The 25,089-nt window shown below is 37.2% G+C and overlaps 1 long non-coding RNA gene across 1 annotated transcript in view; it reads right to left on the bottom strand.

The window, feature by feature from the left end:
- Nucleotides 1–203: 203 nt before the first annotated feature.
- LOC108587381 overlaps nt 204–25,089 on the bottom strand; it is a 61,954-nt gene continuing 37,068 nt past the window's right edge. The window contains exons 5-6 of the long non-coding RNA XR_004185950.1: nt 2,507–4,819; nt 204–879 (exon numbers count right to left, since the gene is read on the bottom strand). This is a non-coding gene — a long non-coding RNA (uncharacterized LOC108587381). The remainder of the gene's footprint in view (nt 880–2,506; nt 4,820–25,089) is intronic.

Below are 25,089 nucleotides of genomic sequence, written 5' to 3'. Positions count from 1 at the left end.
CCAGTAGTAGGATTGCTGGGTCAAATGAGAGTTCTAACTTTTTAAAGAAATCTTTACACTGCTTTCCACAGTGGCTAAACTAGTTTACATTCCCACCAGCAGTGTATAAGTGTTTTCTTTTCTCCATAATCTTGCCAGCAGCTGTTTTTTTGTTTGTTTGTTTTTTGGGTTTTTTTTTTTTTTTTTTTTGAGTTTTTAAAATAATGGATTGCTCATTTCAGTCTCCATTTTCCCCAAGTTAATTTTCTATGTCGCATTCTGGGTAAATGTATGCAGTTCTACCTTCCAGTTTCCCAATTATGTCTTCATTTGTATACGTTTAGGCTGTCTAGTTTGTCCATTGTGACTTTAATTGCAATAACTACATTTTTCACTTCTGGGAGTCCTATTTGGTTCTTTTCACTTCTGGGAGTCCTATTTGGTTCCTTTCATGATAAGTTCTTGATTGTATCTCACTTTTTAGTTTCATTCATACTTTAAAATGTTAAAAATATATTTATTTTTAAATCTCTAATAGTGATATTATCTTATGGCCTAAGACGTTTAAATATCTTGCTTGCTTGTTTGCTTTGTATTTCTGCTCCTCTCACTGTCAATGGCTTATATTTTTCTTTGCACTTTAATTTTTAATTTTGAGCTCATTCACTCTGATTTCACCTTTGTGAATCCTGAATAAAGTGGATTGAGAGTGTCCCCTGCCAGAGAAGATTTGAGAGTATGTTTATCTTGTGCCTCTGGGGCATTACAAGTCTGGAACTGTGTGTTAATATTTAAGCTTTAAGAATCCTGGACTTTTGCAGTCACTTAAACTTGAGCCCCATTGTGGCAGAACTGTGCTGCTTTTCAGATGCTCTGTAGATCATTTGTTGAATATAGTAACTGAAAAAAAATGAATGAGACAATTATATTTTTTCATGCTTTCTTTGAAAGAACATCACCGAAATTAAGCCAGATATTTTTTAATCAAGAAAAACTAAATGTGGTTCAGACTTTTGAAGAAGACATGCCTCTACAGTCTTTTAAAGTGATGCAGTTTTATAGTTCCTAAATCAGTATTGACTAAATCAGAATTTATATATTCCTCTGATTAATTATAAAACACTGGAAGCTAAGTGGGAGTTCCAAGGTCATGCAGGCCACCCCTCTCACTGCACAGGCAACGAAGGGTCATGCTGCTTCTCTGAGGCCAAGTGTTTGCCAGTTACTCCCAGGAAATGATTCCAATTGTTCATATTGTACATCAAATTGGAAAGAGCAAAACGTGAACAGGAGATAAAGCTTAAAGCTCAAATTCACCTTACCCAGTGAGACTTTGTATCTCAGATCACCAATTAAAACCATCCTGACAACACATTTTTGCTGTGTTTTCTCCCAACAGACCTCACTGTGGATGGCCTCTTGCCTACCAAACTGTAGGGATATTTCCAAAGCAGCACATAATGTGATTGAACAGCCTGCCAGCCTCAGGCTTAAGGATTTCAAAGGATTCAGCCCTAATTTACCACAGAAGCAGGGCATTTCAATGACTTTAGAGATTTTATTTGATCTTTCTAATATTTGCTGATTCTGGAGGTGCAGACCATTTTTATTAGTCTTGTCTCATCTTGGGAGCACAAAAACCAATTCCAGGGCACAAGTGACTTTTCTTTTTACCAATCTATTATCTAAGAGCACTTAGCATCAGATAAGCCTCAGAAGGATTGGTTAATTGGACAGTGTGGAAGTTTGCTAATGAGTATATCTCTCATCTGATTCTTTCTGGCTTTTACCTGCTCCTGATTCTTTGTTTGAAAATCTTGTTTGCCTAAACAAGACACACTGTGAGGTGAGGTGGTTCAGCCATGGTGAAACATTAGCCTTTTCTTGGTGTCCATCTGGCTTTTCCTAGCTGGAGTGATTGTTTCTATGATTGTGTCTGGAATGAGCTCCCATCTAGTCTTCAAGGAGAAGCTGAGAAGGAGCCACCATCCTGAGGCCTCATAGGTTTAAAAAAGATGCCCATCTGGGGGTCCAGGCATGAGGAAGCCAGAAGAGGGATACATAGGGTCCCTTTAGTGAATTTCAGAGAGGCTGGGCAAATGAATGCTACTGATAATGGGACCAAAGCCATTGCAGCCCCTAATGCTCCCAAAGCCTCAAGCCTTTTCTCCCAAACATTGATATTGCATAAAATCTAATCAATTGCCCCGCTTTGTTCTCTTGCTGATTTTGTGAACTGGAAGAGATAATTTGACTTTTCCAAACTTCAATTTCCTCACCTAGAAAATGAGGCATATTAAACCTGATCTCAAAGATAAACTCAAACACCGAAGCTCTGACTCAGGTTTCATCATTTCTTAGGTGGGGAGATCAAGGCCCTGAGAACGAAAATGTCTTCCCCAAATTGACATGGTCAGTAAGTGGCATTACTCAGGCCAGAGGCTAGGGCCCTTCACAGACTCTGACCCCCAGGTCCAGCCCCCTCCCACCACAGCCCACTCTCCTGCAGGCACAGAAGGATTCTTACATTCTGCAGTGAAGGGAGGAGTTTGGAGGCTATGGGCTCATCAGAGACCCTAGTTTTCATATTCACGCAATTTGTCTTTCTCTTTCACAGTTTACATTTGTTAAATTGTTTATGAAGTGTTCGTGCTTTGGGCAAGTCCCTTGTCTCCTAAAAGAAAGCAGAAGTAGATTATTCATCCTTTCATAATTAAAGAGTGTCAGCATCATGGACTGGTCTTCATACACTGATGCTCCTGGTCAGCCCCATCTGGGGCTCCAGTGATGGTGCTGTGGACCCCACAGATGGGGCAGCACCTGCTCCCCTTCCCTTCCTGGATCATCAGAAGCCAGAGCTCAAAACTATATTCCTCCCTGTGCAATTGGCATCTATATAGTAACTCCTCTCTGTGTTAGAATTAAGAGCTGACAGCATTAAAATATGCTGGCCATTTGATATAAAACATACAGGATGTCTAGTGCATCAGGAAAGAAAAACACTGGTCAATAAAGCCTGAGTCCTAGGCCATATACTGTTAATTTACCAGCTGTGCACAAATTATTTCGTATCTTTGACGTTACACATAACATCTGCAAAATTAAGGATTTGAGAAGGTCAGTTTTAAAGATTATTTCATGGTGTAAAACAAGGTGCATTAACCTTGGCACTATTGATAATTCTTTGGCTGAAAAATTCTGTTGTGGAAGCTGTTCTATGCAGCTATATCCCCAGCCTATGCCCACTTAATGCCTGTAGCACCCCCTACCAGTTGTGACAACCCGAAATGTCTCCAGATATTGCCAAATGTCCCCTGGGGAGACACATCTCTCTACTACAAATCTCTGATCTGAAGTAATGCAGAACTAGAATCTGTACATTTTCCCAGGTACACCGTCACTTTGAGATATAAATTAAAAGAAAAACAGTCCTTGAATTTCTCTTTCACTAATTTTGTCAGATTTTTATTCGGTGGGCTAGAAGCATTTTCAAAAGTTTATTGCCTGGGATGTGGAAGTTATTAAGTCATTATCTACTTTAGCTAATGTAAGTATTAATTTTATATTAGTTCAAAATCATATTGTTAGAGATTAAAGCGGCAGAACATAGATAAATTTAGAAACTGCAAAGCTAAGAAATACTTTTTACTCATAAGCTGCTTCACTCCTTGGTGCTTTCCCATCTGGGGCTGTTTCTCATAGCCTCTGGATTGTCATCTCTCAAATGCCATGCCAAAATGTCACTCATTCTTGAAGATGCATCTTACATCCCACTCGTTCCATGAAGCTTCTAGCAATTCCTCTTCATAGAAATAATTTGGTTTACTTCTCTACTCACTGGGAAATGTGTTCGCGTTTCCCTTGTAGTCAGCCTTGTATGGTCCTATCCAAGGGCCAGGCTGTTGCAGGCCAATGACCTCGTCCATTGCTGCATCCCTTTGTAACCCAGAGGAAGCGTAATGGCCCTGCCTTTTCTTCTCTGGACACGTCCCAGGCCAGGACCTCATTTCCTGTTCCCCAGATTATGGCATTACCTTTCCGGTTAATTTCCTCTTCTCTATTGGGTGCCCTGGGCTTTGCTGGCCAGGTCCTAGCTATCCCTCCCCATTTGTCTCAACAACCTGGACTCCAACATTTGTAGACACAGCTTACCTTTCTTGGACAGCTCTTCTTACCTTGCCTGTTGAGAAAACATATTGTTCTTCATAATCCAGCCAAATAATTTGGTTTACTTCTCTACTCACAGAGAAATATATTCACGTTTCCCTTGTAGTCAGTCTTGTATGGTCCCATCCAAGGGACCTTCACAGAGGTGATAATCCTCTGTGAAACCTTCCTGAGTCATGCCACTTTCCCAAACACAGAGAAATTTATTCCTTCCCTTCCCCATGTCACCCACAGGATCTCTGTCAAAACGCTCACCCTGTGTCCTCCTGCCAGTGGGTCTCTCATTCAGTATGAATGCTGTCTCTCCCCCCACCCCTCATTCAGTGAACACTCCGGCAAACTCCAATTCTCAGCTCCAGATGTACTCCTAAGGGAACCCCGTCCTGGTACACGCACTCCCCCAGTGGACAGTAAATTTCCTCAATTGTACACTGTATGAATTTTATTTAGTAACTATTTTTCTCCAATAGATTTTAGCCTTTATGATAGCAGGGACATGTTTTTATCATCACAGCAATTTTTCAGTAATTTATTGATGCAGGTTAGAAGCTCAACAAATAGTATTGAATGAATACGTCTACTGAGACGATCTGTCACTTCTCTTCCTGCTGGACTGCAAGTTTTGTGGGGTGGGGACGTGCTCATTCATCTCGTGACTTTGTGACTTCAGCATCTGGAACAGTACCAGGAAGTTAGTAACTGTTTATTAATTCATCAATATCATTTTTATTGTTACTGGTACTTACTAAATGCTTAATGTGTGCTAGGTAATGTGCTAAGCACTTTACAGAAATTATTTTTTCTAACCCTCAACCACTTTTATGAGGCACGTGTTATACCCACTTTAGAGATGAAGCAACTGAGAGTTAGAGGATTCAAATAACATGCCCTGTTCACATCCTAAATCTCCTCCTCTTAACTGCTGTTTCATGAAGTCTCTCAGATTTATGCTACAAATAAAGGAAATGGCCCAGAGCTCTCTGATACAAGTGATTGAAACCAGAGGTGCATTAGGTAAAGGAAAAATAGAAAATACGGAATATTTCTTTAAATTACATATATAGCTTGAGAATTTTATTTTAAATTACATAAATATAAATGTAATCATACATGTATTTATGAACTCTGAGGTAGACCAAGGGTGCTTCTTTGAGAATGGTTTATTTTCAAGAGTTCTGCCTTATCTAGTGTAAACTACCTCTGTAAAATGTCTCTACCCTTTCCAAATTTTTCTTTCTTTAGAATGGAGAGAGTTTAAGACATTTGACCGGCCAGGCACAGTAGCTCATGCCTGTAATCCCAGCACTTTGGGAGGCTGAGGCAGGCACATCATCTGAGGTCAGGAGTTCAAAACCAGCCTGGCCAACATGGTGAAGCCCCATCTCTACTAAAAATACAAAAATTAGCTGGGCATGGTGGTAGGCGCCTGTAATCCCAGCCACATGGGAAGGTGAGGCAGGAGAATTGCTTGAGCCTAGGAAGCGAGGCTGCGGTGAGCAGAGATGGCGCCATTGCACTCCAGCCTAGGCGACAGAGCGAGACTCTGTCTCAGAAAAAAAAACAACAAAAAAAGACATTTGACCTGCATTCTCAATGCAGGTATCTTCTAGATTTTTATGACCTTGCCTCCAGCTTCTTTTTCCAGGTATAAAGTCCACACGTAATTGTCTGGTGATTTTTAAGGCAATCTATCTTTTTTTTCAAAGTCTTTGAAAGGTGCGAAGATTTTCATTGTAGTTTTCATAGAAACAATATTATCTCCTTCTTCCCTAATGTATCTTTGGCTTATGAAACATTTTTCAGAGAGCTACAGGGAATCTTAGCATGAGGCAGATCTGTGGAGAGTTGTAAAGCATCCCACTGGCTGAGGCGAACTCACCCACTGAGAGCTTTATCCTAGAATGTTTTACAGGGTCATTGGGCTGTATTGGTTAATCAGAGAAGTCAGCTAAATAGAGTAAGTTTAGAAGAACTTTTATTATAAATGTTTTCACTATTCAATTAAACAGAATTGAGGGGTGTAACTGTTCCAGGTAGTCAACAATTACTGAACATCTCAAAGATGCTGTAAGGAAGATGGTTGAGCAGAAAATAAAATAGAAAAATGATATAATGTGACTCCTCCCCAAGCCCGCTGGTTCTTGGGCTCCTAATTGTTCTGTGGAGATTTATGACACTGCTGATTCTTCCCCAAGCAGAATGTCTCCTTCCTCTCATCCTGCAGGGCCTAATGAAGATCTATGCACCTGCATATGGCCAGTCAGCCGTTTTCAATGATGGCAAAAAGGAGAGATGCAGCCAGCATGCTCCATTAGGATTTTACTTTGTGTTGATACAGATTGTCTTTGGCTAAGTGTGATCCTTTGCACCTCAATACAGGAGGCAATGAAGAGAGAATAGGATATCATCCTTGCCACTCTGAACCTCTAGATCAATATAAGCTAAAGATAGCACTGATATGAAGGAAACTGAGTCATAAAATAAACCACAGGGGTGGGGAAAGGGGATTACTGCCTTTGTTGCCTAAGAGGCCAGACCCCTTCAGTTGGGAATTCTGTGAGGTGACAATGAGACCCGCTGGAAATCAAGCCCAAGTGACAGTTTTGGATCCACTAGGACCTCGTCCCACACTGGTGTAGAACTGGCTGGACATGCCTTCCCAGCACATTCTGGAACAATTTCACCTGCAGGAACTTGTGGGGTTTTAAAAGCCTGGGGAACAAATCCCATCCAGATAGCCACACAGCAAGAGGAACAGGAGGGGCAGGGTGTGGCAGCACCTGTAATCCCAGCACTTTGTGCCTGTAATCCCAGAACTTTGGGAGGCTGAGGCAGGCGGATCACCTGAGGTCAGGAGTTCGAGACCAGCCTTGGCCAATATGGTGAAACCCCGTCTCTACTAAAAGTGCAAAAATTAGCTGGGCATGGTGGAGGGTGCTGTAATCCCAGCTACTCAGGAGGGGGAGGCAGGAGAATAGCTTGAACCCGGGAGGTGGAAATTGCAGTGAGTCGAGATCGCGCCACTGCACTCCAGCCGTGGCGATGAGAGTGAGACTCCATCTCAAAAAAAAAAAAAAAAAAAGGAACAGGAGGATGGCAGAGGAGGTAGGGAAGGAGGATATGTACCCAACGACCCCTGTGATCAGCTTTGAAAGGAAAATGGTGATCCCCAAATGGATGGGGTCAGGTCAAGATAATACAACTTTTCACTAGAATCGGGATTTCACATTTACAACTCAAAAAGGTACCCTGTGAAACAGGGTTGGCATCTGTATGAAAAACATACCAGACACTGTATGGGGTTATTATCTAGCATAACAATTACCCACTTTCTCTCAAATTGCTTCCCTCCTGTAAGAGTGGGTGCCTGGGCCCCTGGAGGCTATCCTCTTTAACCATCGGCGGTTAGACCTGGCATGGACTTCTGACCCAGGTGCAGTAACCCACTTCCTTTCTTGGCGATTCTGAATTGGGTCTGCAAGTGAGTAAGTGTGAAATGGTCTTCTGCACAGAGGAGATGGTATCATGGGAGGTGTGGAGTGGCAACTGTTACCTCTGTACAAGCCCGGAAGGGTAGGAAAAACCAGTCCACAGAAGCTGTGAGGAGACAGTGAGAGGTGGAGGGAGACTTCACTCTAGGCTCTTGATACATTTTCATTTTTAAATTTCCAGAAACTTCCTGAAACCAAGTCTCATTCTCAATCTTGACTTGAAAGACAACATTGCATTTCTTGATATAAAAGTTTTCTTTTTGCTTAAGCTAGAATAATTCACCTTATGTCTATCATTTACAATTAGAGTATTAACAAAAATAAGTAACGTAATTTTAATAATTCTGTATTATAGACATTTACTATGTGTCAGATAATTATTCTAAGTGGACTGCTATGGACTGAATTGTCTCCCTCTCTCCACATTCATATGTTGATGCCATAATGTCCAAGGTAACTGTATTTGGAGATATGGCTTTTAGGAGGTAATTAAGGTGAAATGAGGTCATAAGGGTAGGTTCCTAATCTAGTAAGATTAATGGCTTCATAAGAAGAGGAAATTCGCTCAGTGTGTAGGCCAGGAAGGGAGCCCTCATCAGAAACCAAAGCAGCACAGCCTTGATCTTGGAATTTCCAGCCTCCAGAACTGTAGAAATAAATTTCTGTTGTTTAAGCCACCTAGACTGTAGCGTTTTGTGATGGCAGCCTGAGCTGACTAATAAATGGACAAGTCATTATCTAATTTAATCCCCACCACAACCTGTTGAAACTAGTGTCATCATGCCTCATAGATGGGAGATGGAGGCTCTGCATGGTTAACTAACTTGTTCAAGCTCCTCCTGCAGGTCTTTCTACTCAAAGCCTAGATACACTAATACTGCTGCATTTCTTGGGAACTGGATCCTCAAACAGCTAGCTCTAAACCCAGGCTGCTCATTAAAAATAACACTAACCATAGAGAGAGCAGGAGAGACAAATCCCAGGGGAGAAATGCGGGCGTCTACCTTGGGCTTCACAATTGACAACCCTGGGTGAACAGGGCACATGGTTACCGTTTTTGAACAGGAAACCTGCTTCTAGCATCTTGTCCACTAGTCTGAAAGAAGCGTCCACATGTGTAGTGTATGAGCGTGCCCTGCAACCCCAAAGCCCCATGGCACCAAGACTGGATTCATCCATGAGAGAGAGGCAGTTGTCCAGGATGCTGACTGTAGGGAAAGAAGCCTGCAGTAGATTCAGCTTCAGGGCTTGCATCTATGCCTCAGGCTAAACATTTACATGGGCCCAGTGTTTCCCAGGAGCAGTGAGAGGCAGATGGGCTGACAGGCGGAGGATGACAGCCTCATAGATGGGCTCAAAATGTCAACTCAAGATATGCACCAACTTAAGCTAGAACAGTCCTGCTACTTTTCCTCAAATATTTTTAAAACTAAACTTAAGTCAAATGTTTTGTACGTAATTGTAGATTCACATGCAAAGAGATTCCTATGTATCCTTTACCCCCTTGTCCTTAATGATGATAACATCTTGCAAAACTGTAACGTAATATCACAACTAGAATATTGACACTGATACAGATCACTGATCTTATTCTTATTTCCCCAGTTTTATTTTTACTTGTATATGTGAGTTTAGTGCTATGTAATTTTGTTTTATTTTTTTGAGACAGGGTCTTGCTCTGTCTCCCAGCCTGGAGTGTAGTGGTGCAATCATGGTTCACTGCAGCTTCAACTTCCTGAGTTCAAGTGATCCTCCTGCTTCAGCCTCCCAAGTAGCTGGAATCACAGTTGCATGTGACCATGCCCGGCTAATGTTTTAAAAAAGTTTTTATTTGTTTTTGTTTTTTGTAGAGATGGGATCTCACCATGTTACCCAGGCTGGTCTCGAACTTCTGGTCTTAAGCAATCCTCCCACCTTAGCTTCCCAAAGTGCTAGGATGACAGGCATGAGCCACTGCACCCAGCCAGTTCTAAGTAATTTTTTATCACCAGTGTAAAGTCGTGTGTCCACCACCATGTAATCATACAGTATGGAACCTTTTACTCGGTGTAATTATCTGAACATTCATCAAGGTTGTTATAGATATCAATAGTTCATTTCTTTGAACTGCTGAGTGCCATTACATGGTATGAATAAATCAGAGTTTGTTCAACCCTTCCCTCATAGAAGGGCATCTGAGTTATTTCCAGTTTTGGGCTTCTATGAACAAATTGATAAAACAATAGTTTTTTCTTGTTTGTTTGTTTTTTGTTTTGTTTTGTTTTTTGTCAGCACAAGTCTTCATTTCTTCAGGATAAATATATTCAGGAATGCAATTGCTAGGTTGTAGGTAAGCCTATGTATAGTGTTCAAAGAAGCTGCCAAACTGTTTTTCTATAGTGTTTTTTATAGTGGCTCTACTATTTACCATTCCTACAGCGATATTTGAGTGCCTTAGTTGCTCCACATTTGGTGTTATCACAATTCTCTTAATTCAGCCATTCTGCTAGTTTCATGAGCTTGCCATCTCTATACCTCTTCTGTGACGTGTCTGTTCATATCATTTGTCCATTTTCTAATTAAATTTAATTGAATTATTTTTTACTGTTGAGTTGTAAGAGCTCTTTATATATTCTATATTCTAGTTCTTTGTTGGATAAATGGTTTACAAATTTGCAAATATTTTCTCCCAGTCTGTAGCTTGCCTTTTCATTCTCTTAACAGAGTTCTTTTACAGACAAAAAGTATTTAATTATGATGGTATTTGACTTGTCAGTAAGTACTTTCACGAATTATGCTTTTAGTATCAAGTCTAAAAACTTGTTGCCAAATCATAGACACTGAAGATTTTCTTCTACGGTTCTTCAAAAGTTTTTTAGTTTTATGTTTAGTTTGTGTGTGTGTGTGTGTGTGTGTGTGTGTGTGTGTGTGTGTGAGTGATTTTTAGACAGAGTCTCACTCTGTTGCCCAAGGTGGAGTGTAATGGCATGATCTCAGCTCACTGCAACCTCCAACTCCCGGGTTCAAGGAACTCTCCTACCTCAGCCTCCCAGGTATCTGGGACTATAGGTGCATACCATCATGCCCAGCTAATTATTCTGTATTTTTAGTAGAGATGGGGTTTCACCATATTGGCCAGGCTGGTCTTGAACTCCTGACCTTAAGCAACCTGCCCACCTTGGCCTCCCAAAGTGCTCGGATTACAGGTGTGAGCCACTGTGCCCGACTCTACATTTAAGTTTATAATCTGAGCAATTTTAGAGAGCGAACTAAATCCAACCAAACCATAGAATTTAACAAAAAGAGAAATGTAACCTTTTAGCTTTGTATTCACTCATTCATATCTATAGCATAAGTCTACTCTCACCAGGGTTACTTACAGTTCATTTGGCAGAGAACACAGTAGCTGTCTCTGTTATGTGAACCCCCCAAACAATTATAACAAACCCCATCTATGAGCACCTATGGTTACGTCAGATATGTCATTTCTGAGCCTCAGTTTCCTGTCTCCACCTATAGTATCTATACTTCTATAAGAGATAATAAGTAGAAGATTCCAGTAAAGTCAATGGGAATGTTTGCAATTACTGTCTACATGAGGCAAAGATGTGGAGAGAGCAATGCTGAGCTCTTAGTACAGTGACTGATGGGTGCCTGCCTTGCAACAGAGGTGGCTTCACCACACCAATCCAAAGTCGACTAAGTTTAGAAAAAGGAGGATATGACATTTTGAAAGGAAGCAGAGGCCCAAGAAAGAATGACCAATCAAAAGACACATTATTTGGAAGTGAAAGCTCTTCAGACACACTTAACTGTGCTACTTCTGCTAAGCACAGCACATCATTATGGGCAAAGCATGCCAGCCCATAATGATGGGAACTATGACTGTCATTAACAGATGTATGTCAAGGACCTATCCTAATATTCAGCACATAATCAATAATTAATAAATACATATAAAGTAAAGGAATGGACTGACTCTCAGTTATTTTTGAAGGTTTATTTCAGGTTTTGTCTCCTCCAGAAACTCTTCTGCAGATCTCAGAAAAACCTTCCTTCTCACAAAGCTTACTTTGTATGACTTGTGTTTATGTGCCTTCCTCCTCTACCAGACAATGACCTCTTTGAGGGAAAGAAATGTCTCATTTATGATTGTAGCCATAGCATATAGCACATTTCCTGTCACATAAGAGCTGACCAGTAAATACAAGAAAAGGAAAACTAAATTGTCTATCTCTTCATTAGACATGCTGCTCCCTCTGGAACCATTGTATGTCTATAATTGTATTACCTGGGCAAGAAAGGACACAGGTGCTTCATGGCATACACAAGCACTTGAGTGACAGAAGGCTGCTTCTGCCTTCTAGGGACAATCTGATTTATCTAATCAGTGCATGGGTCTCTACAAAGTTCTTGATCACTTTCAGATAATGATGGAAAGGAAGAAAGAAAAGAAAAGTGAGATTTAAAAAGTGTTGCATATTCCTCAGAGCTGTTAGCAGATGAAACAGGCAGAGGTGATAGGTGTCAGTCACCTGTCTTCCCCTCTTGTTTTATAGAATATAAAGTATAGATTTCAAAAACAGAGAAAAAGAGAAGAACACTGAGCCCAATAGGTATTATTACTTATTTATTATTTTAACATCCAAAGTGCACGATTCCTTTTAAAGCTGCGTGAAGAACGGAACATAGGCTGGCTCTCAAATGAGGGTAAACAAAACTGAAGCTAATCACCCCTGGAAAAGGCGATATGCCCTTTATTCCTAGAGGCAGACAAATAAATAAGAAAAATTGGTAACATACCCTTAGCTAGGACCAGCAGAGGGAGGCCCTAAGTGGTTAGTTTACTATGAGAAGCCTGAAAGTATAAGTGAAGCCCCAATACCTGCCTAAGGACAGAGCAAGAGACTGAGAAAAGAAGTGAGGCTCTGGGAATTGGAACTGAGGCCTCTTGAACAAGGCCACAACCCTCCAAGACCTTCCAGAGAAAAAGATTCTGGTTGCCAGCAAAGAGAAAAATGAGAAAGATTGTTTCTTTGTGGGAGTGGAGAAAGGCTCCCAAAGGCCCGATTCACTTGTGTTTTGAATTTAAATTGATCCTATCCTCACCCTACTTTTGTAGTCTGGAGGAGAGAAGCTGAGAAATAAAGTAAAGTCATCTGGGGTTCATAATACCTTTGGGTTCCTGGCAGAGACAAATGTCAACCCCTGTGGAGGTCTGCCGTCCAGACCACTGAGGAGTCTTGGTGGCAAAGGATCTCAGAAGCTGAGTTCACAATCCCAAACTGCAAAACAGGAAGATATCTATCATCATGACTAAGTCAGGAGCAACAACAGAGCTACGCTCCCTAGAACTACAGATTTGTCATTGTTGTATACATAATACACATTATTTTATTTTATTTTTGAGACAAGGTCTTGCTCTGTGGCCCAAGCTGGAGTGCAGTTGCACAATCACAGCTCACTGCAGCCTTGATCTCCCAGGCTCAAGTGATCCTCCCACCTCAGCCTCTAGAGTAGCTGGGACTACAGGTACACACCACCATACCTGGCTAAGTTTTTAATTTTTTATTTACTTGTAGAGACAGGGTCTTGTTATTTTCTCCAAGCTGCTCTCAAACTCCTGGCCTCAAGTGATCCTTCCACCTCAGCCTCCCAAATTGCTAGAATTACAGGTGTGCCCAGCCCATAATATAAATTGTGTGTTTAAAGTGTTAAAGAATGTAAAAAATGAGAACCATGAGAAATGAATAAAATACTACCAATAGCATTTCAGGCATGTTTTTAAGAGAACACATAGAACCTCTAGAGAGAAAATGTGATCATTGAAATTCAAAAGTATTTGAGGCAACGTAAAGGACAGTAAAATTCCTTAAGGAATCGGTGCAAGGATTTGACAGAAAGACATTACCAAGAGTTCAGAACAGAGAGAAGAGATGTAAAGTAGAAGAAGTAGAAAAAAACAAGGGTAGAATGGAAAACTTTAGCCTAATTTGTTTCAGAAAAAATGGGGTACTAGAGGACATAGTGGGAAATATTTTTCAAAAGGAATTCATGATAAAATTCACAAATCATCAGATTTAGGTAGCTAGCTTGATAGAAAAGAAACCCAAATTTAGATGCTCTGTAGTTAAACTGCTGTACTTCAAAAATAAAGATAAAAGTCTTAAAGTCAACCTGAGAGAAATGTCAGATTATTTAAAAGGATGGCCGTTCAACTCAGCTTTCTCTGTGGAAGTCAGGAGTCAGAACAAATTTCCTCAGAGTGCGGAAGGGAAAACTACTACTGTAACATTTCGTACCCAGCAATATTATATTTCAGAGTGAAGGTGAAATGAAAATATTTTACATGAACAAAAACGTAGAGAGGTTACCACCCACAAACTATCACTGAAAGAACTGTGAAAGTTTGTACTCCTGAAGAAGAAAACTGGTCTCGTGGAAAAGGCCTGTGAAGTCACAGTGAATGGTGATGAGGGGAACCATAAGGATGTGAGCAAATCTATGTCAACATGGGTTCTGCAAAACAGCACTAATAGTAATTAATATTGGCTTGAAGAAAGCAAGGTGAAATGAAAACACCCGACCAAAATTTAAAAATTATGTATGAAGGGATGAACTGATTTTTGTATTGTGGGATAGATTTGTAAAGATAAGATTGTGTATATTTTATTAACTCACTAGGTAAAAAACGATTAATGACTAAAAAAAGACAAATACAGTATATACATTTTAGAGTAGTAGAATAAAAAGTAATAAAATGTTATTTTAATAAAAAAAGCAAGAAATAGGGAAAATCAGAAAAACAAGTGGAAATCAAAACAAAGTAGTATAAATAAATCCAAATACCTATATACCTGTGTTAGTCATACACATATATAATTACAGTTAATATAAAATTTACAACTCAAATATATCAGTAAGCAAAAACCCCACAATTATTTACTCATTTATTCCTTCAACAAACTTTTTTTTGAGGACCTACTATGTGATTGGCCTACTACAATAATAGACACAACTTACCAGTTGTTAAATATTTCCAGATGGGATAGACAAGCTAATCTAACAATACATTATTTAACAGAAACTGATCTAAAAGATGTTGACACATGAAGTCAAAAGGAAAGATGTGGACAAAAGCTCTAAAGGGCACTCAAGAGACAATGTAAGGCTATTGTTGCTATAGAGGTATCTGACAAATAGATTTCGAATGAAGTATTACTATAAATATTCTCTTACAGCAATAAAAGGTTCAACTTAGCAGGCAATTATAACAATTTTAAACTTGTATAAACTTGATAATATAACCTGAAAATATATAAAACAAAATCGATAGTTACAAAAATACATGTATAAGTCCTGATTAATAGTGTAATATTTTAATATCACTTTCTTAATAAATAATTTATTGAGAAAAAAGGTAAGACTATAGAAAATTTTATTAAACAGTGCAGTTTATAAAATGACTAACATACAAAGATATCTTGCATCCAAAAATTAGAGAATATACATTATCTTCAATATATCAGGAGTATTTATGAATATTCATGGTACATTAGACTATAAAGAAAATACTCTCCAAATTTAAAAACTCTTTAGCAAACACATCATTTTAAGTATTTCAATATAATTAAGTCATAAATAAAATAGTTATACATTTAAACATTTAATATAATTTCTAAATATCTCATGGGTCAAAAATAAAAATAAGAAAACGCTCAAGACCGAAAGATTACTCAAATATTGCACAAAATCGATACGACTATAAAATTGTACTCAGAGGAAAATTCCTTTATTCAATACTTTAATAACTTTTTATGATGATCTATCCTTTTTTCAGCCTGTAGTTAAGATACATTTGTGAGCAAAACAGACCAAAGTTCTGCCCTCATGGAATTTACATATTAGTGGGTAGAGATGGATGATTATTGTAGAACAATATTCGTCATGAATATTTTTTCAGGTCATTAACTATAGACTTAATGTTTCATTTTCAAAAGCCTGCATGCTATTACTTAGTATGTATATGTAAAACATTGTTTGAGTTGTCTAAAATATGTGCTGTCGCTCTCTAATAGGTCCACATCCACAGGGCCTGTCTGGGAGGCCTTTCCTTTGAAGGGAGATGACGTCACCCCGTACTGACATCAGATATTTCCATAAGACTTATTTTTGCTAATGGAATTGGAGTAGGAGTTATGTAGGCAATGTCCAAGCAGAATCTCAAGAGCCACCCCATGGTTCTATGCTTGCTGTTTGATTTTGGCTATATCCTGACATGTCACAGATAAAAGGTGATCCTTCAGCCTGGATCCTGGAATGAAAAGGATATGAAAAGAGCTGCAATCTGCTCATATGGATGGGAATGGGAGCAACAGCTCTGTTGATTTAAACTACTAGAATTTGTGTGATAATTTGTTTTGCAGCATAATCTACTGAAAGTTGACTGATACATGATGTAGAAAATATGTTCTGCTGTGTCACTGTGGCAGTTGTTTAGATTATGTCCTTTTTCTCCACTTCAAAATATTTTTATAACCATTCTGAGAAATGGTGATTTTGGGGGGCTGCTTTTAGAAAGATTCTTCCTGTAGTTTCAGACATGTTGAGAGGGAGAAGGACTCTAAGGTTAGTTGAAAGTTTCAGCCCTGCCAGTTCCTTGCTGTGTGGTGTTACTGAAGATTCTTGGCACACACACAAAGATACCTGGCTTCTCTGGTCTCTCAGTTTCCCCACTTACAAAATTGAAATGGGAATAATAATAATTATAATAATAATAACAATAATTCTATCACGAAGAGACTGTGTGGGTTAAATGAGAGACCATGCCATTAAAGTAATTTGAAAATAGTAAATATGTCAGTGATTGTAGCGTCTTTTCTGAGTTGCGCTGCCTAACCTGAGCTTTGTAAATGATGGATGGAATGCCCATGTCTGCTACGTAAGCCTTCTTAGGAAATCAGGATGCTTATGACACTCAAGGGTCATTGCTCCATCAAGGCAAAGGGCTAGGTTTTATGAGGAACTTACGAGAGGCTGGTTAATTCCCGTGAGTCATGCTGTTAGTTGACACTGGGGGATTAGTGGCACCTGATTAGGATAACATAGGCAAAGCATTTGGACTTGCTTCAGGGATGGATAACAAGAGGAAGCTGGCTAGATCACTCAATAATTGATCAGTGCTTTTCATGAAGAATTTAGAAAAGCACAGCCATTATTTAACTACACTTTCTAATTAGAAACAATAAAGTACTCCAGACATAGAAAAGTATTAAGGAAAAAAAAAATAAACGAAGGATAAAAGGTTCTCCTTTTCACTAAATGTAAGTTATGTTATTGTCAAGTTTTTAAGGAAGCATTTTGCCTCTTATTATATAAGTGGGTAAAATTAATGGGCATGATTGACATACGTTTTATCCGTTTTTAAGGGAAAGATGTGAAAGACCACATTACCACGAGGTTTTGCACATGCATGTGTGTATATTGTTGTGTGTGTCGGGGGGCAACATCAATGTATAGAACATCCAACAATTTCTGCTTTTTTTCAGTCTCTCATTCTGTATTCCAAAAAGAGGGTAGCAATTCTTTTGCAATGCATTCAGCTAATACCTTATACACATGAGTTCTACATCAACAAAAAATGCTATCCCTCGGTTTGATATATCTGTAAGGTTGCTATAGTTTACAATAATCTATTATATATTTCAAAATGGCTAGAAGAGAATAGTTTGCTTTTAGCATAAAGAAAAGACAAATATTTAAGGTGAAGGATATCACATTTACACTGATTTGATCTCTACAAATTCTATGAATGCATTAAATTACCACATGTATCCTGAAAATAGGTACATCTAGTATGCTTCAATAAAAATGAAATACATCAAAAAAACAGCCAAAAAAGTGGTTTATCTCTCTCTGTCACACTCTGTGTGTGTATGTGTGTGTGTGATGGTTCTTGCCACTGTGGCAAATTTTTTCATATCACTTTGCTTTCCTTCAAAAAGTATTGAACAAAATTTAGTTTATTTTCTAGCTGGTCTCAGAAATAATGGCAGATTCACACCTGACTTTCTAAATCCCCATCATACTGTATTTTGATGGAAGGCAGAAAATTGATGGTCAGAGGAAAGAGATATCAGAAGAGTAGTGAGGAATGTATTTTTTATCTTATCCAGATAAATGTGTAAAACTTCTTGGGTTTACGGAGAAAGCAGAGGCTCACCATAGAAGTGAACCACTTGCGTATGTAAGCCTTTGCGGAGGGGGCGGGTCTTGCTGACACACGGTATAGAGGATGAGCAGTGTGATGGCCCAAAGTGGACTGTCAGATTATGCCATTAGCATCTGCCCCCTGTCCTGCTGACCACTTGAGAAGTGGTCATGGTGCAAGGGGAGAGGCTTTGTTTAATAAATGTCTCTTTACTCTCTACTTTTCTGCCAAAGAGAATTAGTGCCTTTGCCCCAAGTCAGCATGTACCTTCATATCCTCTTATCTTGTTCAACGCAGATATCTCTCACTGGTTTCTACCCACTGCCTCAGGATGCATGCCCTCACTCTCTCTTTAAAACCTTCTCCAACTCTTGAGAGCATATTCATCCCTTGAGACCCCATCCAATGCTGTCGTGTCAGTGAATCTTTCTTCTAGTTTAACATGAGACAAAACAGGGGTCCACAAATTCTGTTGATTATACACTTCATCTATCAAAAAACTTCAAGAAAGTCTCCCAGGAGATGCATATTTATTTACTTCAAATCATGTGCAACTATTATTTATGGGTTGAAAAATATTAAATTGCTAATGCTCAACCTTTTGGCCTTTGAAAATGGCCATTTCATACAGTTCAATCTGATATGCTATAATGATGTCCAGAAATACAAGTGAAAGGGGATGATATAAAAATTAAATAGATGATGTATTTAAAATTATGTCATTTCACTTTGTTTTTCCTAGCACAGAGAACTTTTTTCTTCACTGAAGCATGTTATTAATAATGTTCTGCATACTTAGATGTTAAATGTCTTTCTAATTGTAATGGTTTTATACTCTAGTTAGCTAATATCTCAAGGCTCACACTTGAAGCAAAATTTATCTTTAAGAACAGTGGCTCTTAAAACCATATTTCAAGTAACTGTGCTATTTCTCATCAGTCCCTTTTGGCATTGTTATTACTATATTCAAGCTGTGGGATTTTTTTTTGCAGGATTTTTTGAGACTATTTTTCCATATTGTGGTAAAATAAATAAAACTACAGGTAATCTGTGCATCCTTTTTATTAAGGGCACATGCAACACAATACCTTGGAATAATGGGTAAGCAAATGAACAAATGCAATTTTTAAGTTCTCCATATTAAAAAGCTGTCACCTGTCTCTACAATATATGTTACCATAACATACAAACCAAGTCGAGACCTCAAAGTCAATCTGCATATTAAACATGTGTAGAATTTAATTTACTTTTTGTTTTCATGCTAAAATAAAGAGAAAAATATTTCTACCTTTTGTATTTTTTAAAATGTTAATATATATTTTATTTAACCTCAAATAGCCAAAATAGTATTTTTAAGCTTTTTATTGAAGTATAATTGATGAATAAAAATTGTGTATATTCAAGTTGTACACCACAATGTTTTGATGTATGTATACACTGTGAAATAATCACCACAATCAAGCTAATTGGAATATCCATCACTTCACATAGTTATCCTCTGTGTGTGTGGTGAGAATACTTGAGTTCTACGCTCCTAGTAAATTTCAAGTGTATACACAAGACATTGTTATTAACTCTAGTCACCTATGTTATACATTAGGTCTCCAAAATGTATGCATATGATAATTGCAAGTTTGTTCCCTTTGGCCAACCTGTCCCCGTGTACCCCAGCCTCCAATCCACAGCCACCATTCTACTCTCTGCATCTATAATTTCAACTTCTATAAATTCTACATATAAGTGAGGTAATGCAGCATTTGTCTTTCTGCATCTGGCTTATTTCACTTAGTATAGTGTCCTCTAGGTTCATCCATGTTTGAAGTTGTCACAATTGGCAAGGTCTCCTCATTTTTGTAAAGACCAAATAATATTCTATTGCATGTGTGTGTGTGTGTATGTGTGCATGTTTATGTGTGTATGTACATATATATATATATATACACACATCATATTTTTGTTAACCGTTGTTTTATCAGTAGACATTTATGTTATTTCCATATCTTGGCTATTGTGAATAATGCTTCAATAATATGGAAATGCAGAAATCTCTTCCACATACTGATTCAATTCCTTGTGGACATGTATCCTGAAATGGGATTACTGGATCATCTGGGAGTTCTATTTTTAACTGTTTAAGGAACTTCCATACGGTTTTTCCACAATGTCTGTACAAATTTACATTCCTACCAACAATGTATAAGGGAATAGTAGGTAAGCAAATAAGCAAATGCAATTTTTAAGCTCTCCATATTAAAAAACTATCACCTGTCTCTACAATAGATGTTACCATTTGACATACAAGCCAAGTCAAGACCTCAAAGTCAATCTGCATATTAAACATGTGTAGAATTTAATTCACTTTTCATTTTCATGCACATCCACATTCTTGCCAATGCTTGCTATCTTTTTATTTTTTGACCTAGTCACCCTAACAGTTATGAGGTGATAGCTCATTGTGCTTTTGATTTACATTTCCCTGATGATAATGATATTGGCCATTTTTAATAATATATTTAATACCTGATGGCCTTTTGTATGTTTCTTTAAAGAAATGTCTTGTCAGGTCATTTGCCCATTTTTAAAACATGTTATATGGTCTACTGATCTTGAGTTTTATGAATTTTTTCCATGTTTTGTATATTAACCCCTTATTAGAGATACAGTTTGCAGATATTTTCTCCCCATTCAATAGGTTGCCTTTTCATTTTGTTCATTGTTTTCACTGTTGTGCAGAAACTTTTTTAGTTTGAGGTCATCCCCACTTATTTATTTTTACTTTTGTTGCCTGTGTTTTCATGTTATATCCAAAAAACTATTGTTAAGACAAATGTTATGGAGCTTTTCACCTAGGTTTCCTTTAGGCATTTTACAGTCTTAAGTCTTGTGTTTAAGTCTTCAATCCCTTTTAAATTTTATGTTTAAGTCTTTAATTCCTTTTAAATTGATTATTGTGAATGGAGTAAAACAGGGATACAATTTTTTTTTGTATGTGGGTATCCCATTTCTTTAACATAATTTATTGAAAAAACTATCCTTTCCCCATTGTGTACTCTTGGTGCCTTTGTCAAAGGTTAGTGGTCTATATACGCACAGATTTATTTCTCAGCTTTCTATCCTGTTTCTTTGGTCTGTCTGTCTTTATGCCAACACCATACTGTTTTGCTTAACATAGCTTTGTAATATAATTTGAAATTAGGGAGTATGATGCCTCTAGCTTTGTTCTTCTTTCTCACAACAACTTTGCCTATTCCAGGGTTTTTTGTTTTCTATATAAATCTTAGGGTTGTTTTTTCTTTTTCTGTAAGAAAAAATGCCATTGGAATTTTAAAAAGCATTGCATTGAATCTATAGACCACTTTGGGTAGTATAAACATTTTGACCATTTTGATTTTTCCTATCATGAACATGGTATTTTGAATATTTTCATTTATTTGAATTATCTTAAATTTGTTCAACCAATGTTTTATAGTTTTAAGTACACAGATCTTTTACCATCTTGGTTAAATTTGTTCCTAAATACTTTTTTATTTGTTTTACTGCAAATTGGATTGTTTTCCTAACTTTTTCAGATAGTTTGTTGTTAATGTATAGAAATGCTACTGATTTTCGTATGTTGAATTTGTATTCTGAAACTTTACTGAATTTGTTTTTGTTATCATTTTTCATGGAGTCTTCAGGGTTTTCTCTATATAAGATAATGTCAATCGCAAACAGAGACAATTTAACTTTTCCCTTTCAGATTTACATGCTTTTTATTTCTTCTTTTTGCCTAATTGCTCTAGCTATGACCTCCAGTACTATTTGAATAGAAGTAGTGAGAATGTGCATACTTATCTAATCCCTAATCTTAGAGGAAAAGTTTTCATATTTTCACCAGTAAGATGTGTCAAATGTTGATGTGTCAAATATGGCATTTGTTTGGGTGAGATACATTTCTTCTATACTTACTATGTTGAGAGTTTTAATCATAAGAGAATGTTGAGATTTGTCAAATGCCTTTTCTTCATCAATTGATATGATCATGACTTCATTCTGTTCATGTGATGTATTACATTTATTTATTTGCACGTGTTAAACCATCCTTACATCCAAGTGATAAACTCCACTTTTTATGATCCATTTAATGTGCTGCTGAATTCAGTTTGCTAGTATATAATGTAGTATTTTTTGCATCTACATTCATCAAGGAAATTGATCTGTAATTTTCTAGTCTCATAGTATTCTTCTCTGGTTTTGGTATCAGAGTAATGCTGATCTCATAAGTTGGGAATGTTCTCTCCTCTTACATTTTTGGGAAGAGCCTGAGGAGGATTTGTGTGGATTCTTCTTTAAATGTTTGCTAGAATTCACTAGTTATGTCATCAAGTCCTGAACTTTGCTTTAATGGAAGATTTTTATTTAATTACTGATTCAATTTCCTTAGTCATTATTGGTTTGTTCAGATTTTTTATTTCTTCATGATTCAATCTTGGTATGTTGCATGTATCTTGGAAGTTATCCATTTTTTCTACATTAGCCAATTTGCTGGCATATAATTGTTAATAGTAATCTCTCTTGGGATTCTTTGTATTTTTATGGTGTCAGTTGTAAGGTCTCCTCTTTCATTTCATATTTTATTTAATTTTCTTTACTCTTTTTTTCTTAGTCTAGCTGAAGATTTGTCAATTTTGTTTATCTTTTCAAAAATCCCACAGTTTTGTTATTTTTTTCCATAATTGTTATAGTATATATTTCCTTTATTTTTTCTCTAATCTTTGTTATTTCTTTTCTACTACTAACTCTGGGCTTAGTTTGTTCTTTTTATTCTCGTTAGTTGTGATGTAACATCACAGGTTGTTTATTCAAGATCTTTCTTCTTTAATGTAGGCATTTATCACTATAAAATTCTTTCTTAGAACTGCTTTCACTACTTCTGTAAGTTTTGATACATTGTTGTTTCCATTATCATTTGTCTTCAATTTCTTCTTTGACGTACTGCTGTTTTAGGAGCAAGTTGTTTAATTTTCTTGTACTTGTAAAATTTCCAGTTTTCTTCTTGTTGTTGATTCAATTGTGGTTGGATAAAATAGTTGATGTCATTTTAATCTTCTTAAATTTGTTAAGACTAGTTTTGTGGCCTGATATATGATCTCTCCTAGAAAATGTTCTGTGTGTGCTTGAGAAGAATGTGTTTTCTACTGCTGTTGGAAAGACCATTCTGTATACATATTTTAGGTACATTTGGACTAAAGTGTATTTCAATGTTTTCTTATTGATTTTCTGTCTGGATGATCTATTCATTGTTGAAAGTAGGGTATTCAGGTTCTCTACTATTATTGTGTTGCCATCTATTTATCTCTTCAGACCTGTTAATACTTGCTTTATATATTTAGGTGCTCCAACGTGAGGTGCATATGTTTTTATAATTATTATATCCTCCTGATGAAATGACCTTTGTATCATTATGTAAATCTCTTTTTACAGTTTTTGACTTAAAGTATATTTTGTCTCAGTATAGATAATCAGCTCTCTCTTGGTTTCCATTTGCGTGTGGTATATTTTTATATCTTTTCACTATCAGTCTATGAGTGCTCTTTTAGCTGAAGTAAGTATCTCATAGGCAGCATATACCTGGGTCCTCTTTTTTTTATTTCTTTAATTTAATTTTTTAAATTTTTATTCATCCACACTCTATGTCTTCTGTTTAGAGATTTCAATCTATTCATATTCAAGGTAAATAATAGGTAAGGTATACTTCAAGGTATTATTAAAATGTAAGGATTTACTGTTGCCATTTTGTTAATTATTTTCTGGCTGTTTTGTAGCTCTTTTGTTCTTTTGTTCCTTTCTTGTTATTTTCCTTTGTGATTTGATGATTTTCTGTAGCAATATGCTTTGATTTCTTTCTTTTCACCTCCTATATAGCTACTGTAGATTTTTGCTTTGTGGTTATAGACTTACATAAAACATAACAACTTAACTTTAATTGCATATAAAACCTCTATACTTTTAATTTCCCCTCCCATATACAGTGTAGAATGATGTCAATTGTGACAACAAAATCACAATTTACATCTTTTTACATTGTATATTCTTTAACAAATTATTGTAGTTACACTTATTTTTAATAGTTTTGTTTTTTAACTTTTATACCACAGATAAAAGTGATGTATGCACCACCATTATGATATTATTCTGAATTTGATCTGAATTTGGCAATATACATATTGATATTTTCTTCTTAAAGCCAGTGGAATGTATTGCACACTCCACTATGAAACTACTAATTTAATAGAAATTACAAGCTTTATAGTCAGAGAGATCTGAGTTTAAAGCTGCATACTCACCAGTTTGATAATTTGATGGGCTTTGATTTTCTGGGTTTCAAGTTCCTCTTCAGCAAACTAGAGAGACTATATGTTCAGTAGAGATACTATGTGAACAGTAGAACCTTTTTGGGCATCTGTTCAATTCACAGCCTCTAATACAACTGTGTTCCCTGCCCTCCAAAGAGGGAGAATTGTTTGTGCTTCATGAGCTTTCCTCCCTGGCCAGAACTTAGTAAACAGGGATGGTCCCTGGCCCATGCTGGGCTAATTAGATTCTCTTTTTCTGAAATTTAGCATTGGGACATTGCATTGAGAAACCATGTAGTTGGGTGTGGTGCCTAACTGAGATTTGAGTCTGTTTTGTGCCTGAACTAAGAGGTCATTTACCTGCCGTGTGTGCAGGGGAATAGAAAAAGCAGTTTTGCAGAGTGCAATCCATGAAGCAGACACCCAGAGCATGGCAGGGACAAGAGTTACAGTTGAATAAGCTCTCTAAGCCAACTTGAAGGACAATTCTGTGGCTCTATTACCTAAACACTTGCCTGCTTAGCTTTTCAAGGGAAAATGATAATTTCTCTAAATGGACTTATTGTCAGAAATGAAAGACTGAAAAGGTTTCATGGAAAGAGGCAGAAAGAACAAAATGATATTTTGGGTCTGTCCAAATTCTCATCATAAGGTACTTCTTCTGCGAGACTGTAATTACAGCAGTGTTTACCCTGAGTTGCAGTAAGTCATTTAAAAAGCAATTATTGCCAGCAGCCATTGTTCTCTGACTGAGAGTTGAATGGGAAATTTAATAGTATTATGAGAGTTTTTCCCCTACCAAACTAATTCTAAGAAATGATATAAATTGAATGTGTGTTTATTTTTTTAAGACAAGCTTATCTTAATTGAGTTTTTCATAATTGTGTTCCACTGGTTACATATGAAATGGAAAGAGAGGTGGTGTAGG

This window comes from Papio anubis, chromosome 8 (assembly GCF_008728515.1).
Source record: "Papio anubis isolate 15944 chromosome 8, Panubis1.0, whole genome shotgun sequence".
In the NCBI taxonomy this organism is placed as follows: Eukaryota; Metazoa; Chordata; class Mammalia; order Primates; family Cercopithecidae; genus Papio; species Papio anubis.
This window is presented reverse-complemented; position numbering and strand designations above follow the sequence as displayed.